The following is a 19,808-nucleotide window of genomic DNA, read 5'->3' as shown; positions in this document are numbered from 1 at the left end:
CCAAATCCAAATCCAAATCCGAAGCCGAAGCCGAAGCCGAAGCCGTAGCCGTAGCCGTAGCCGAAGCCGAGCCGAGCGAGCGACGACGACGACGGCGCGAGGCTTGCTTTCTTCTTAACTCTTTAAGAGCTACAAGAAGAGCAATTATATATATACCCACCAAAAATGTCTTCCACTTCCAATATGGGACAATGTCTCATTGTTAAGAGGGGGAAACTTAAAATTTTACTCAAAATTTCATTTTCCCTCCATTTCCCATTCACCCTCATTTTAAGAATATTACATCTTAAATTAAAACCTCAACAATCCCCCACATGAATGGGGAATGGCTATATCATGGAAGTATGCATGGAAAAACTGTGTGATTTACAAGCAAGGATTAATCGCATCTGGATAAGTAGGTTTCCCTTTGAACTTTCCGTAGTAAACTTATGTCGGATATACTCGGTCAATCGGTAGATTTGATATCTTTGAACCGTCGATCTTTGGTGTATACCTAGACAACCATAAGTCACACAATCAACCCTTAACCGTCTTTGGTTCTCATTGTTGTGTTCGTTTCAGCCATGAACACCGCCTGGTTTCATAAGTGCGTAGAGAACTGGCCTTACAAAGTTCTCCTTGAAGCGGCTAACACTTCACACTTACATAGGTGATTCCTAAACGTGTCATCCTGTAGATACACTATTTGATATACCCCGTATCAAATTTAGAAATCATTAAAAAGCCTTAATGCTTTATCCTTGATACTGAACATTGTCTCATCTCGAGAATGGACTAAAATTTTATTTGACAATGTTGAACCGTCATTAATGACTTTGTTTGATCTCCTTGAACCTAGATCTTGGGATCTCCAGTCTTCTAGGTAGAGTTACCGCCACAATGACTTGTTCTCGGCCATAGCCCCATTCCCCTTGATGATTTCTCAACTACCTCTCTAGTTAGGCCTTTTGTAAGTGGATCCGACACATTATCACTTGACTTTACATAGTCAATCGTGATAATTCCTCTAGAGAGTAATTGCCTAACGGTTTTATGTCTTCGTCGTATATGACGAGATTTACCGTTATACATAACGCTCCCAGCCCTTCCAATTGCCGCTTGACTATCACAATGTATGCATATTGGTGCCAACGGTTTGGGCCAAAATGGAATGTCTTCCAAGAAATTCCGGAGCCATTCAGCTTCTTCACCGGCTTTATCTAAGGCTATGAATTCAGCCTCCATTGTAGAGCGGGCAATACATGTTTGTTTGGACGACTTCCAAGATACCGCTCCTCCACCAATAGTGAATACATATCCACTTGTGGACTTAGAATCAGTTGAACCGGTGATCCAATTTGCATCACAGTATCCCTCAATCACCGCAGGGAAATTACTGTAGTGCAATTCAAAGTTTTGGGTATGTTCTAAATATCCCAAAACTCGTTTCATTGCCATCCAATGAGATTGGCCTGGATTGCTCGTATATCGACTCAGTTTACTTATAGCACAAGCTATATCTGGTCGTGTACAATTCATGATATACATTAAGCATCCCAATACACGAGCATAATCCAATTGTGATATGCTTTGGCCTTTGTTCTTTGCTAATGCAAGATTCACGTCAATTGGAGTCTTTGCAACTTTAAAGCCCAAGTGCTTGAATTTTTCAAGTACTGTCTTAATATAATGAGATTGTGACAATGCCAGACCTTGAGGAGTTTTATTGATCTTAATTCCCAGAATTAAATCAGCAACTCCCAAGTCTTTCATATCAAACTTGCTATTGAGCATACGCTTTGTAGCATTTATGTTGGCAATGTCATTACTCATTATCAACATATCATCCACATATAAGCAAACAATGACTATGTGATTTGGAACATTTTTAATGTACACGCATTTATCACATTCATTTATCTTAAAACCATTTGACAACATTGTTTGGTCAAATTTCGCATGCCATTGTTTGGGTGCTTGTTTTAGTCCGTAAAGAGACTTAACAAGTCTACATACCTTCTTTTCTTTACCTGGAACCACAAACCCTTCAGGTTGTTCCATGTAAATTTCTTCCTCCAACTCTCCATTTAAGAAGGCCGTCTTAACATCCATTTGATGAATTTCAAGACCATACACTGCAGCTAATGCTATTAACATCCGTATGGACGTAATTCTTGTAACTGGAGAGTACGTATCAAAGTAGTCTAGACCTTCTCGTTGTCTATACCCTTTGACTACGAGCCTTGCCTTGAATTTATCAATAGTTCCATCATCTTTGATTTTTCTCTTAAAAATCCATTTAGAACCCAAAGGTTTATTTCCAGGAGGAAGATCAACCAATTCCCATGTATGGTTATTCAATATGGATTCTATTTCACTATTGACTGCCTCTTTCCAAAACAATGATTCCGAAGAAGTCATAGCTTCTTTAAATGTTTGAGGCTCATTCTCCAATAAGAAAGTCACAAAATCTGGTCCAAATGAAGTAGACGTCCTTTGACGTTTACTGCGTCTTGGATCCTCCTGATTATATGTACTTTCTTTTGTTTCTTCCCGAGATCGTTTAGATCCTTCACCAACCGACTCATATTCCTTTTTATACGGATATATATTTTCAAAGAACTCAGCATTATCTGATTCTATAACCGTATTATTATGAATGTCGGGATTTTCTGATTTATGAACCAGAAATCGATATGCTTTACTATTTGTCGCATATCCTATGAAAACACAATCAACGGTTTTCGGTCCTATCTTTACCCTTTTGGGTTTAGGAACTTGCACTTTTGCCAAACACCCCCACACTTTAAAATAATTCAAGTTGGGCTTCCTTCCTTTCCATTGTTCATATGGAATGGATTGTGTTTTGCTATGGGGCACTCGATTTAATATTCGATTAGCCGTAAGAATGGCTTCCCCCCACAAGTTCTGTGGCAAACCAGAACTTATCAACAACGCATTCATCATCTCCTTTAATGTGCGATTCTTTCTTTCCGCAATCCCATTAGATTGGGGCGTGTAAGGGGCTGTTGTTTGATGAATAATTCCATATTCTAAACATATTTCTTCAAAAGGAGATTCATATTCACCACCCCTATCACTTCTTATCATTTTTACTTTCTTGTTAAGTTGCGTTTCAACTTCATTTTTGTATTGCCTGAATGCGTCTATTGCTTCATCTTTACTATTCAGTAAGTAAACATAGCAATATCGAGTACCATCGTCAATAAAAGTTATGAAATACTTCTTTCCACCGCGAGATGGTATTGACTTCATGTCACAAATATCTGTGTGAATTAAGTCTAAAGGATTTGAATTCCTTTCAACTGACTTATAAGGATGTTTAACATACTTAGATTCCACACATATTTGACATCTTAATTTTTCGCATTCAAACTTGGGCAGTACTTCCAAGTTAATCATTTTTCGCAAGGTTTTATAATTGACATGACCCAAACGTACATGCCATAAATCATTTGACTCAAGTAAGTAAGAAGAAGCTGAAATATTATTATTATTTTCAACAACCATTACATTTAGGTTGAAAAGGCCCTCGGTGAGGTAACCTTTTCCCACAAATATTCCATTCTTACTAATTACAACCTTGTTGGATACAAAAACGCACTTAAAACCGTGCGTAACAAGAAGTCCAGTAGAGACTAAATTCTTTCTCATTTCGGGAACATGAAGGACATTGTTCAAAGTCATGACCTTGCCAGAAGTCATTTTTAGAAATACCTTCCCATATCCTTCAACTTTTGCTGTTGAAGCATTTCCCATATAAACTGTCTCTCCGGGTTCAGCAAGAGCATAGGTAGCAAAAGCCTCTCTAACTGCACAAACATGGCGAGTGGCTCCTGAATCAAACCACCACATTTTAGGATTTCCCACCAAGTTACATTCAGAGAGCATGGCACATAAGTTATCAACATCATCATGGTTTACTATCATGTTTGCTTGACCCCTTTTCTTGTCTTTCTTCGGAGCACGACACTCCGTAGACTTGTGTCCAGTTTTCCCACAGTTGTAGCAGTTTCCACTGAACCGCTTCTTACTTGGGTTGTATTTCGGACCAGAAGCCTTCTTCCTCTTCTTGTTAGCTTCAACAATATTTGCTCCCATTATTGTTGAATTTCCACGGCCTCTCCTTTCAGCAGCTTTATTGTCCTCTTCGATTCTCAACCGAACAATGAGATCTTCAAGGGACATTTCCTTTCGTTTGTGTTTCAAATAATTTTTGAAGTCCTTCCACAATGGAGGCAACTTCTCAATCATTGCTGCTACTTGGAATGCTTCGTTGATTACAAGACCTTCAGCAAGTAGATCATGAATAATCACTTGCAATTCCTGGACTTGAGTAATAACAGACTTGCTATCTATCATTTTGTAGTCCAGAAATTTTGCGGCAACGAATTTCTTCATCCCGGCATCTTCAGTCTTATATTTCTTTTCAAGCGCATTCCACAATTCTTTGGATGTCTCCATGCTACTGTATACATTATACAGATTATCATCCAGTCCGCTAAGAATATAATTCTTACATAAAAAATCAGAATGCTTCCACGCTTCAATCACGAGAAAGCGTTCATTATCTGGAGTTTTATCCGGCAGATCAGGAACATCTTCCTTGATGAACTTCTGTAGACATAACGTAGTCAAGTAGAAGAACATCTTCTGCTGCCAGCGCTTGAAATCAATCCCGGAAAATTTTCCGGGTTTTTCTGCCGGTGCCAATGCCGGTGTTCGGCTTGTCGTTGCGTTGGCAGTTGCCATCGGAACAGCTTGGTTCTCGTTTTCAGTCATCATCTTTTCTGTAAAAGAATGACACAAACAAACGTTTAATACACGTTTTCAAACTGGAGTAAAAATCACGTAGATTTTAATATCCAACAAAACGCCACGAAGGCTTAACTCTCCAAAACGGGAGTACACAAACCACAAAGGTTTTAGTTTGCAGAATAATTAGAATACTACAAATACAGAAATAAATATTAAATTCCTTAAGATTGTTGTTTCCCGTCAATATAGCTGTATTTGTAAATAATAATTCTAATTCTGCAAAATATAAATTTACGTAATAAAACAGTAAATAATTCGAGCCCACTGAATTCACAGTGTTTCCTTAAGGAATTTAATCCCCTCCTAGTACCCAAGGTAATGGATTATTTCCTCCCAGGATAGAACGAATAACACACTGGTGTAGCGGTACTTCAAACCCCAGTGTTTCAGCGAACACAAAGTTCGGTAGCAAATCACACTTACAGTTGCTTTGTTTGAAGTTAAAAACAATGCAGAACGAAGGAGTATATACTCAGAAGAACGTATGGAAGTTCTGAGAGGAAGGAGTGCAATGTATAGCCAATTGTATGTTGAGTTCTTGGTAATTTCAGTTGAGTTCCGAGTGTTTCACTTCAACATTTGCTGCTCCTATTTATAGCAACCAAGAGGGAGTGCAAGCCAAACGTCCACCCTTCATGGTGGAGCAAGCATTACATTCATGGTGGAGCAAGCACTTCATGGTGGAGCAAGCACTTCATGGTGGGAAGACCATTATCCGGCTGCCAATGATCAAATACACGGATTGGAAAATATCCGTTACAAATACGGATAATCTTACGTTAATATTTACTATTAACAAATAAATTTGGTCCAAAAAATTAATCCGAAGCCGAAGCCGAAGCCGAAGCCGTAGCCGTAGCCGAGCCGAGCGAGCGACGACGACGACGGCGCGAGGCTTGCTTTCTTCTTAACTCTTTAAGAGCTACAAGAAGAGCAATTATATATATACCCACCAAAAATGTCTTCCACTTCCAATATGGGACAATGTCTCATTGTTAAGAGGGAAACTTAAAATTTTACTCAAAATTTCATTTTCCCTCCATTTCCCATTCACCCTCATTTTAAGAATATTACATCTTAAATTAAAACCTCAACAGAGACTTGGTAAGTATACCAAATGTTGGCGTTTGATAGGAAGTACTTTGCCTTTAAAGTAGGATTTCTTGACAGAAATCCATATTAATCGAAACCCATAAGGAATATAAGTTTGATACGCGGACATCCAAATTTACATACACTAGAATTAAAAGGACTAAAAAAGACATCCAAATTTATAACGTTGCCATAACAAACCTTTAGTAGGACACCACTAAAAGTAATATATGGTTAAATAATAAATACGTCTTTATCCTTAATTAGAGGTTTAGGTTTGAATCTCACGCATAGAGTTGTCATAATTAAGAAACTTTTACCTACTTTTCTCCAAAGTAAAACTTTCAACGTAAATTTGGATTAGTCGTGCTCGTGGTACCGAATACTTAGTAAAATACTAATGAAACTTTAGTACGATGATATCCATGAATTTACCTCCCTATCCTAATTTACATGCATTAGAATTAAACAGAATTGAGAAAGAACATTCCTCCGTATACACCACCAAAGAATGTAATGTAGTGAATGAGACTGTTTTTCTCTTAATCAGAGGTCTCGAATTCGAGCTTTCGATATGAAAAAATCCTTGGTAGAGAGCGATTCCTTCCGAATGGGACCCTATACTGTGCGAATTCGGATATAGTCGGACTCAATACGAACACCGGGTGGAAAAATAAAATAATTCCTCCGTATACAAAGCAGATTGTCGTGCACGTGCTATTGAGCACCGCTTGATCAATGAGATTAGATGTCATCACATGCTACCATCAGCTTTAGGGCATCAATCCACAAACTTTCTCATTATTTATATACCCAAAGTAATCATCGACGCGTGAATTGATAATGCCTTTCCATTTTACTGTCTTTATTTTCGAAGGCGGGTTCAAAATCTTTCTTTTATGGCTTATAGACTTGAGTTTTAATTATAAAACTAACTATTTTGTTTGAGTTTGAAGTTTATAATTTAGTATTTTCAATAATTTCGGTAAATATTACCTAGATAAATTCAAGTCTGAATTAAAATTTATGAGTTTGCTTGTTCCAACTTCGATGGTGCAGGACAATATATCATTCTCCTGAATGTTTTTCAGAACTCTCATTTATTCTTGATAAATTAATTAATTTACTTTCTATAAAAAGAAGCAGCTTATAAAAAGCTCCTCCGACTTGAATCTTTAATAATTTGAATCTGTTAGCTCGTTTATATCACATATATGCAGAAGGTAAGGTAACATGTTCCCTTTAAATTATTAAAACTCTTCCCTTATTTTATATGGGTAGAGGTCCGCCTAACGTCCCATCAATAAAGATGATTTTATTCAAAGAAAATGGATTGTATATGCCAAAGTAATTAGTTAGATACTTCACCCGACTATAAAACCATTTATGTGTGAGCAGGTTACTTTAATTTGAAGACTAGAAATTTATAGGAAAAAATGAAATTTTACCACTTAACGCTATCTCATTAATTATGAATTTTCAACGGACACGCCGTCGAAAATATGGTTTCTGACGGAAAATCCCAAAACATTTCCGACGAACAAATTTTCAAGGGATATATTTTTGTCAGAAATTTCAGAGAATTTTTTTTTTTTTTTCACCAACAAAATTTAAAGGAAAAAAAAAAAGAGGGTACAAAGGTACGAATACGATTATTGGAATATCGTGTGGAAAGTTGAATGTGTGGAAGATGAGCTGTGGAATGGGAAGGGATAGGAGGGGGAAGAAGAAGATCATGTCAAGCCATGTGAATGGTTTATGCACGATCCTAAGCTTTCTTTCACTTTGTCTCCAAACTAACTTCACATGTAGGGCAGGTGTCCCTTTTTGCCATTATCCCTTTGTTTATTTGTACCTTTCCCCCATATTCCCAATATATGTATGTCTATGTATATGTATAGTAGTTGTCATTTAACGAAGTGGATTTGAAGGATTGAAATACCCCAAGGATAATTTAGTCACAAGCAAAATTTGACAAAAATTATATAGAAAATATTTATTAAATTAGGGAGAGAACGTGGTATGAGGCTTTTTCACAACTCATAAACTCTTGAATCTCTCTACATCATAGTTACCTCTCTACAATATAAAATATGTAGTAGCACCCCTATTTATAATATTACAAACCAAATTTGCACCCCTATTTATAATATTACAAACCAAATTTGACTAGACTAACAAAACATAACTAGATATAAATTAAGCAACCTAGTAAATACTAAATCCTAGACAACTTAGGAATAATAATTAATTTTGGTTTAATTTCCAACCGGATTGTTAGATCAACAATCAAGTTAATTCTGTATGACTTATTATAGCTCACAGATTCAAGTTATGGTATCAGCTATTGAGGTTTGTGTTTGTCACGACCCAAAATCCAACTAGTCGTGATGGCATCCAACCCAACCCCTAGGTAAGCCAGTTAACTACTAACCAATTCCAATAACAATAAATAAAGCAATTCAATAATGAAATGATCTTAATCTTATATATTCCCCAAGAACTGGTAGTATAAATCATGAGCTTCTAAGAATAGAATTTACAAAGCTGAAATAAAATAAATACATCATCTGTCTGAAAAGTACATAAACAGAGTTTCATAGACCAAAAGCTACCATGAACAAGGGGCAGCTACAACCGGGAAGCAGGTACATCATCAATCCAGCTCCCATCGAACACAGCAACATCAATAACCAACATTTGCATAACCTTAGGTTGAAAGTAGTGACGAACTAACACGAAGGTCGGGGCCAATATCAGTATCCCACAACAGTTCATAACAACATAGTACAAGTAATAAAAGAGGTATCTCAGAAATAAAATGCTCAGTTCGTTCACAGTTTCAGAAAAATAGGCATTTCTTTTCAAGTATCTCAATGAAAAACCAAATCTTTTACCGAAAATCCCAAAATACGAGTAAGTTTGAAAATTATGATTTTTCCCAAAACTCCTTTCAATAATAAGTAAGATGTTTCACTTTCAAATAGCATGAGGAAGGTACGTCTCTATGCCTACATGCCAAGATACAGGTAAAATCATAAATGTCACCAACGCCGGGTAGCAGAAGGAAATGCATCTCTATGCATGTATCTCAAGTACGCATGTCAAATGTAATTCATCTCAATGATGAACTCGTGTACTCACACTCTTAGAGTACTCAATCTCACTGTCTCGTATTCTCTCTCACTATGCTCAATGCTCAGCACACTCAATCACTCAACGATGTACAATACCTGTTGCGGTGTGCAACCCTATCCATATATGACCATAAGGCCCGTTGCAGCATGCAACCCGATCCACATATATATAGTCGACTGTGCTTACTGGGGGTGTGCATACTCAATAGGGGCTCCTTCAGCCCAAGCGCTATATCGCTGCGGCGTGCAGCCCGATCCTATAACATATAAATAGCCATAAGGCTCGTTGCGGCATGCAACCCGATCCATATATATATATATATTACAGTCCTAAGGCTCGTTGCGGCGTACAACCCAATCCATATACATACAGCCCTCAGACTCATTGCGGTGTGCAACCTAATCCATATAAAATATAATCAATATAATATGCTGCAGCGTGCAGCCCGATCCCAAAAATTTACTCTCACTCAGGCCCTCGGCCTCACTTAGTCTTCAATCTCTCTAGTCTCACTCACGGGCTCACAATGTTATGAAACTAGCCCTCCAACAATGATACGATGTATCAATAAATAATATCTGAGACTGAGATATGGTATGAATGCACAGATATGACTGAGTATGAAATATCAATGAAATTAGTGAGATGACAGTAAGAAACGACCACTATGGGTCCAAACAGTATCGGCATAATGCCTAAACATGATATCTAGTATGATTGACAGCTTAACTACCTTATCACATGGTGAAAACACAGATTTCAACAAAGTAGGACCACTATACAGTGCCATGGAAATAACAAAGTCCCAATTTACATGGTGCACGCCCATACGCCCGTCACCTAGCATGTGCGTCACCTCAATACCAATCACATAACACACATTTCGGGGTTTTATACTCTTAGTACTAAGATTATAAGAATTACTTACCCCGAACAAGCCAATTCGAACACCGAGCTAGCCAAGTGATGCTCCAAAGATGCCATCACACGCGTTCCGACCTTCGAACGGCTCGAAACTAACCAAAAACAACTCAAATGCCTCAAACAATGCTAGAGAAATCAATCCCGATCGAAAAAGATCAAATCTTGAATCAAAAGCCCAAAATTAGCCAAAAGCCCAACCCGGGCCCGTACCTCGAAACCCAACAAAATTCACAAAATTCGATAACCCATTGAATTACGAGTCCAACCGTACTAGTTTCACTCAATTCCGACTCTAAGTAGATATTCAAAACTCAAAAATTTATATAATAAAACTTTAGGCCAAAACCCCCAAATTTCTCTTTAAATTCATCAACCAATTGCTAAAAATGAAGATAGATTTATGAAATATAACCAAAACCGAGTAGAGAACACTTATCCCAATTCATATGGTGAAAATTGCCTCAAGAATCGCCTCAATCCGAGCTCCATAGCTCCCAAAATGAAGAAAGAATCAAAACCCTCGATAATATAGCTTTTGCCCCAGCGATTCCGCATTTGCGGACAATTTTTCGCATTTGCGACCACCATTTTTGCGGTTAATCTTCGCTTATGCGAAAACAATTGACCCAACAATCCCTCGCACCTGCGGTCTTGAAGCCGCTTCTGCGATCGCGCTTCTACGCACTTGAACCGCATCTACGGTTGCGCAGCTTCCAATCACCCACACATGCGATCCTCACGCCCAGCTCCCCCTTCATACTTCTACGACTCATCTGTTGCTTCTGCAACCATCGCACCTGCACAAACCAGCCGCAGGTGCGATCACACCAGCACCAGCAGCTAGCAAAATCCAAAAATGCAATGAAATGATCTAAGCCTCGTCCGAAACTCACCCGAGCCCCTCGGGACCCCGTCCAAACATGCCAACAAGTTCCATAACACAATACGGACCTACTCAAGGCCTCAAAACACATATAAAAACATCAAAATGATAAATTGCACCTCAAATCAAAATCTATGAACTTTGAAACTTCAAACTTCCACAACCGATGCCGAAACATATCAAATCATGTCCGATTGATCTCAAATTTTGCACACAAGTCACATTCGACATTACAGACATGTTCTAACTTCTGGAATCAGAATCCGACCCTGATATCAAAAAGTTCACTCCCGGTCATACTTTCCAAAATCCAACGGACCTACCAAAACCATCAAAACTCTGTTCCGGGTTTAAATTCACAAATAGTCAAACTTGAACATCTCTCCCAATTTAAAGCTTCAACCATGACATCCATTCTTCCAATTCGATTCCGAATAACCTAGAAAACAAAAACTGACAATTCACATAAGTCAAAATACATCATACGGAGTTACTCACGCCCATAAACTACCGAGCAAAGTGCAAATTTTCGAAACGACCCGTCGGGTCGTTACATCCTCCCCTACTTAAACATATGTTCATCTTCGAACGTGTCTAGAGTTATTCTCAAAGCCATAAAACCGCCGTATAACCTTGCTATGCACATACCCGAGGGTGATCCCACGTCACCCTATCCCATACAGGTCTGATAACACAACATAACTGAAATTTCCCAGTTCAACCTAGCCCACAAGCCTTCGAATCAAATTTCCAACATCCGAAATTTCTTATAAGATCAGAATTTTGCATCTACATACTGTATAAGTCTGAACAAGTTGTACCAAAAGTCGTAACCATAACTCAAATACTCAAATTCAAATACCACATAGCTCAAATGTTTGAAGAAATGATTTCTAATCACAGTAGCTGCTCAAATAAACCCAATGCCGGTAATAAACCTCATACCAAACAAAACCTCGTTCTAAAACCTTCGTACACTGCCGATGATGAAAGAAACACGCAGAACTCATAACCATTCATCAGATCAACCAGTCATGGGATTCCCTCTCATTCGACAAGAACTATAGCAAATTCTAAGCCAACTTTCGATATTATCCTTCCAAACATGTTGTAATCAATTCCGATAGTATCCATCCTAGGTCCAATGATCTCATCTCATCCAACACGACCACTCTAGTGACATGCCACATCAATACAATCTAAAGTCATAACCCGTGCAATCCGTGCACCAATAAGCAACATTCCAAATATACTCAAATCATGGAAAACTGACTCAGACGGGAGAGTTGTTCCTCAAGCTCAACAAGTACCACCACAACACAATGCTAAGAACCTATCACACACCATAGAACAAAGATACACAAATGTAACACGGGGGGATCATATCTCCACATAATTCCGCTGCAATGCGTGACCCTATCCAAATACTGGTCCATATGAAATACCTCAAGCCACCCTACTAAAACTCAATAACCATGCACAATTTGACATCAAGTACTCAAAGTGCATTACCATAACAACAGAGAAGCAAATGACACAATATCACACTAAACCCGAAAGAACATAACCAATACTCCATCAACCAAGCAATACCCAATACTCTTCTCGCTCAAATTCCGCTATAAGGCCCCAATAGAACCGCACCATATGTGCATATAACTAACGAATCACAACTCCTCGTAGCATAGAAGAGTAACTCACAGATCATCTCAGAACATGAATAAGCTCAACAACAACCGAATGGCACATCCCTCAATAATAGCAGTATGGAGGCAACCAATCCGGCTCAGTGTAGAATACACATCCTAATTGGGCTAGCTTCGGCCATGACTTCACAGTCCACAACCATGAAATAATCTGCTCCTGAGAAATCTCAGTCTCCAAATCCATAGAACACACGAAGCACCATATTTGATCCCAACTCCACCGCCAAAATGTCTAACACATCTCTCATACATGATCATCCCATGAGGAATACTTCTAAAATTCTTCCGTGCCCAACTAGAAAAATTTAAATATCAGCAATCGATCAACCAGAAGAGTGTCGTAATGCCAATGAAGTATCCATAAACCAAAGCACATTTCCCTCTTCTGAAATGTATACTCTCATCAAGCCACACCGATTAGTAATGTCAGTTATCTAGTCATTTGAAACTGTCCATGCTGCCTACGAATCTATGCCCTTCTCTTCCAAACTGAACCGAGACCTTGCACATGCAAATCTCAATCCCATACAATACACCGAATCATAATCTCAATCCCACATGAGTCACAAGCAGAATACATACCCGATCAGTCAGAAACCTTCTATTTGATCTCATCCCGGAGAAAATCCCAATACGCAATGTATTCCTCACGCCGGTAGGAAATATACTCCTCGAACCGTGGTAAAAACCATTGAGAACTCTTTGAAACCCATTTGCACACAACCAAGCTATCAAAACCAAATCTCTCTAACTCAACCCAGCCACGCAGGTCGCCAATACCCAAGAGCATTTCTAGGAAACACCTGTGGAGACTAGCCATATCATAAGTACACAAAGAACTGATTGTATCCATTACTATGCTGATCCAACCTACTACCACGTTGTCCTATTTCTCCAAGTCCCTTCCAAATTGCTTTCAAATTGATACTTCTCCTTGTTGGAACACCACGATCCCTAACCAAAATTCACCACACAAGAGACCCTAGTATAAAACTACAACGCCCTAAGGCCCATAAGCTGCTGACTTCTCTCTTAAGCAACCCAAAGCATCACAACCGTGACACCCACTCTAAAAGGACCTTATGTGAACCTAATACTATTTCCTTCACCTTCTTGATACCGAAATACATAATCCATAATGATATAAAATGCCACAAGTCTCGACACCGTCCAATGTAACTCTTAGTTTCTAGCCATATACCAATCTTGAAAATTCCAAATCGCTATATATAATTCTTGGATCCATTAGAACCATTCTCGAGAGTCACCCACTCTGCTCAAAACTTAATTACACCGCCCCAGACGGGCCAAACGATTGGTTCCCCATTGGCACGACGACACCCAAAGGAGTAACCCCACCTTAATGCAACCAAGCAAATTCCTACTCCATGCACACTACATCTTTCACGACTAACCACTCAATCATTCCATAATTCCCACATACCCATAGAGTGTAATACAACCCGTAATCATGAATTCCTTTACCCAAGTCATCCTAAATCTCAACCCCTGCAGTCATAGCTGATTCACCAGCATACCTCAAACCGAAACCAATACAACACATAGTTGTGCAATCAACTTTCAATAGCAGACTCCCTCACTTGGCTCAAAGCCAAGGAATAAAGCATCTAATAACTTACAATAGTCACCCCCATACTGGCATAATGCCGCAATAGGATTCAACTAAATCCTTCATAAACTCGTGGAACACAAACCATATAATACCTCAAATCGAACAAATATAACCCACTGGTAGAAAAGAAAGCCTCCACACAACATTATAAAATCACACATCCGTAGATTACCTCGCAGGTTATAACCCACCTGCTTTGTCTCAAGCTGACATCTCTCTACACTTTTCCAGAGTCATAACTATTACGAAATCACTTAATCTTCATGAGTCTGAACTCATAACAGGACATGAAATCTATTGCACTCCACAACTAAACATGTCACGACCCAAAATTTCCACCGACGAGACCGTGATGGCACCTAACATTTTACTTGCTAGGCAAGACAACGTTAGAAAATCATATCAATTCCTTATTTTCATTTAGTAAATAATAATAATTAACTAAGATGAAATATGATAAGTGCGGAATAATATAAAAACTGTATTATTTACTACCATCCAGATCTGGAGTCACAATTCACGAGCATTCTAGAATTTTACAACAAATAATAGTTTGAAGAAATACATCTGTCTGAATGAAAGAAATAGTAGAACAGAAAAGATAGACGGGGACTTCAAGGTCTGTGAATGCCGACAGATCTACCTTGAGTCTCCGGATAGTGGTCCAATAGCAGAATTTTTATCAACCCGAGCCGGTACGAAAATCTGCACGGAAAGTGCAGAGTACAGTATCAGTACAAACGAACCTATGTACTGGTAAGTGTCGAGCCTAACCTTAACAAAATAGTGACGAGGCTAAGGCAAGGCACATTCAAATCAACTTGTACAATTTAACAGTGTATATACAAATAGCAGTAATGAAGAGCTAGCCAAGAATTATCGGGAGGGAGAAATATACTGGGGGAGAATACGAAATAATGAACTACATCAGAATGATAACTGGAACAACCAATATACTACGAATCAACAGGAGCACAAATACAGTGAAGGAAAAATGCACGGCATCACCCTTCATGCTTTTACTCTCAATCTCACCATAAAATCAATAGAAATGGCACGACATCACCCTTCATGCATTAACTCTCATATCATGACATGACATCACCCTTCGTGCATTAACACTCACAATCTGATACGACATCACCCTTCATGCATTAACACTCACAATATGGCACGACATCACCCTTCGTGCATTAACACTCATAATATGGCACAACATTACCCTTCATGCCTTAACACTCTCCCTTACCATAATGCAATACATAATTAACAACAAGGAGATAGAATAACAAGTACAAACCTTACTTCAACATTTGGTACCACAATATCAATCTCAACTTTGAAATAAATACTTAATTATCACCAAAAAATCAGTAAACATGATAAGAATGATAAATTGAACAATACTAGTATAACACATAACAATTAGGCATAGTAAAAAGATAATATAAGAAAAATAGAGAAACATGGAAAATAGGTAAATTGGCGGCGCATAAGTACTCGTCACCTCACATATACGCCACTCACATGAATTTCACATAGCAAATAGTCTAAGGTTCCTAATTTCCTAAAATCAGGGTTAGACACAACACTTACCTCGCTCGGAAGGCCACTCAATTCTCAATCACAGCTTTTCCTTTAGAATTCACCTCCAAATCACTCGTATCTATTCAAAAATGACTCAATAATATCAAATATTACTAAAGAAATCAATTATATTGCATAAATTAAATTTTCTAAATTTTCCTCCAAAAAGTCAAAAAATCGACTCCGGGCCCACTTGGTCAAAACCCGAGGTTTATACCAAAATCCTTTCACCCATTCACCCCCGAACCCGAATATGTAATTGGTTTTGGAATCCGACCTCAAATTGAGGTCTAAATCCCCAAATTTCCAAAATTCCTAGTTTCTACCCTAACCTTAATTCTACCATGAAAACTCTAGATTTTAGGTTGATAATTCATGAAATGTAATGGGTAATTGAAAGAAAATGGTTTAGAATCACTTACCAACTCTTTGGGGAAGAAAATGACTCTTGAAAATCGCCTCTACTCGTTTGGTTCTTGAAAAATATTGAAGAAATGGCTTAAACCCGTGTTTGGATTCTGTTTAGTGCTGGGCGACAATGTGCATCGCGTTCGCGAGGCCACTATCGCGTTCGCGAAGAGCATTGGCTGCCAAGCCTTTTGCGTTTGCGAGACAGTGTTCGCATTCACGTAGGCTACCCCTCGGGCCTTCGCGTTAGCAAGACATTGCTCGTGTTCGCGATGAAGAAAAGGCTGACTCCCCCCCTCCCCACCCAGTGCCTAACACTACGCGTTCGCGATGGGCTTGTCGCGTTCGCGAAGGGTAATGCCCCCATCACTTCGTGTTCACGACCAAGCCTTCGCATTCGTGAAGATGAAATTCTGGCCTCATCAGTTTACTCTTCGCGTTTGCGAGAGGACCTTCGCAAACGCAACGAAGGATATGACAAACACGAGAATCTACAGAAAACTAGATTTTTCAAATGTCCAAAACATCCTGTGGCCTATCCGAAACTCACCCGAGCCCTCGGGGTTCCAAACCAAATATGCACGCAAGCCTAAAAATATCATGCGAACTTGCTAACGCGATTAAATAGCCAAAATAACACCTATAACTACGAATTTAGCACCAAATCAAATAAAATTCTCAAGAACACTTTAAAATTCCTATCTTCTCAACTGGACGTCCGAATCACGTCAAATCAACTCCGTTTCTCAACAAATTTCACAAACAAGTCTTAAATATCATAATGAACCTGTACCGGACTCCGGAACCAAAATACGGACCCGGTACTCACAATGCCAAACTTCAATCAATTCTTAGAAATAATTAATTTTCAGACTTTTAATTTTCATCAAAAATTCATAACTTGAGCTAGAGACCTCCGAATTAGATTCCGGGCATACGCCCAGGTCCCACAATTTGATACGGACCCACCGGAACCATAAAAATACGGATCCGAACCCATTTACCAAAACTGTTGACCAAATTTAACTAAAATTAACTTTTAAGGCAAATATTTTTATTTTCATTAGTTTTCATCATAAAAGCTTTCCGGAAACATGTCCGGACTGCTCACGCAAATCGAAAAGGGTAAAAATGAGATTTTTAAAGCTTAAGAGCGCAAATTCGAGTTCTAAAACATATGATGACCTTTTGGGTCATCACAAAACAACATGAGAGGTCCTTCAACACACCCATAACTCGAGGCCATACACCAAATCAAGACCAAAATCAAACACCCAATAGTTCTTGCTACATCTCAAGTAAACTCTTCTCTTCACATTCAAACCACATGAACACATCTCATAGTCACATCATACTCATCACGTGCCATCCAGCCACAAATTCCACTAATAGGGATACTACCATGCATATATATACAAAAGCATATGCTCACACAATCAACATCTCTGCGCTCAAGCCACAGTCAAAACCCAGCCTCAATTCCTTCAGACTGGCCCATCATCAGTATACTAAAATCACATCTCACACACCGTTCATAGAATCAGAAGCTGGCGAATGCACAGCTGATACCGAGCACTCACATGCACATACAAATGTGTGGAAGGAATTGAAAGAGTTACGCTTCAAGCTGAGTCAATGTCGCATGATAAGAAATGAAAGATGGGAAGTATATCCTAAATATCCTGTAGCCTCTCGAAGATAGGTATGGACGTCATCATACCGATCGGTAGGACTCTACTAAACACTTGCTCATGAATTAAAGAACCTATGAACCTAAAGCTCTGATACCACCTATCACGACCCAAAATCCAACTAGTCGTGATGACACCTAACCCAACCAGCTAGGTAAGCTAGTTAACCACTAACCAATTCCAATAACAATAAATAAAGCAATTAAGTAAAGAAATTATCTAAATCTTATATATTTCCCAAGAACTGGTAGTACAAATCACGAGCTTCTAAGAATAGAATTTACAAAGCTAAAATAAAAAAAATACATCGTCTGTTTGAAAAGTACATAAACAGAGTTTCATAAACATAAAGCTACCACGAACAAGGGGCAGCTATAACTGGGACGCAGGTACATCTTCAATCCAGCTCCCATCGAACACAACACCATCAACAACTAACATCTACACGCATGGTACAGAAGTGTAGTATGAGTACAACCGACCCCATGTACTCAATAAGTAACAAACCTAACCTTAGGTGGAAAGTAGTGACGAGCTAACACGAAGGTCGGGTCCAACACCAGTATCCCACAACAGTTCATAACAACATAGTACAAGTAATAAAAGAGGTATCTCAGAAATAAAATGCTCAGTTCGATCACAGTTCCAGAAAAATAGGCATTTCTTTTCAAGTATCTTAGTGAAAAACCAAATCTTTTACCGAAAATGCCAAAATACGAGTAAGTTTGAAAACTGTGATTTTTCCCAAAACTCCTTTCAATAATAAGTAAGATATTTCACTTTCAAATAGCATGAGGAAGGTACGTCTCTATGCCTGCATGCCAAGATACAGGTAAAATCATAAATGTCACCAACGCCGGGTAGTAGAAGGAAATACATCTCTATGCATGTATCTCAAGTACACATGTCAAATGCAATGCATCTCAATGATGAACTCATGTACTCACACTCTCAGAGTACTCAATCTCACTGTCTCGCATTCTCTCTCACTATGTTCAACGCTCAGCACACTCAATCACTCAGCGTTGTACAATACCTGTTGCGGCGTGCAACCCGATCCATACAAAATATAATCAATATAATATGTTGCGGCATATAGCCCGATCCCAAAATGTCACTCTCACTCAGGCCCTCGGCCTCACTCAGCCATCAATCTCCTCAGTCTCACTCAGAGGCTCACAATGTCATGAATCTAGCCCGCCAACAATGATATGATGTATCAATAAATAATATCTGAGACTGAGATATGGTATGAATGCATGGATATGACTGAGTATGAAATATCAGTGAGATGACAGTAAGAAATGACTAATATGGGTCCAAACAGTGTCGGCATAATGCCTAAACATGATATCTAGCATGATTGACATTTACCTTATCACATGGTGAAAATACGAATATCAACAAAGTGGGACCACTATACAGTGCCATGGAAATAATAAAGTTCCAATTCACATGGTGCACGCCCATACGCCCGTCACCTAGCATGTGCGTCACCTCAATACCAATCACATAACACACATTTCGGGGTTTCATACTCTCAGTACTAAGATTAGAAGAATTACTTACCCCGAACAAGCCAATTCCAACACCGAGCTAGCCAAGTGATGCTCCAAAGATGCCATCACGCGCGTTCCGACCTTCGAACGGCTCGAAACTAACCAAAAACAACTCAAATGCCTCAAACAATGCTAGAGAAATCAATCCCGATCAAAAAAGATCAAAGCTTGAATCAAAAGCCCAAAACTGGCCAAAACCCCAACCTGGGCCCGCACCTCGGAAACCGACAAAATTTTTAAAATCCAACAACCCATTCAATTACAAGTCCAACCATACTGGTTTCACTCAAATCCGACCCCAATTTGATATTCAAAACCCAAATATTCATATTATGAAACCTTAGGCCAAAACCCCCAATTTCCTCT

This window comes from Nicotiana tomentosiformis, chromosome 6, assembly GCF_000390325.3.
Source record: "Nicotiana tomentosiformis chromosome 6, ASM39032v3, whole genome shotgun sequence".
NCBI lineage: Eukaryota > Viridiplantae > Streptophyta > Magnoliopsida > Solanales > Solanaceae > Nicotiana > Nicotiana tomentosiformis.
This window is presented reverse-complemented; position numbering follows the sequence as displayed.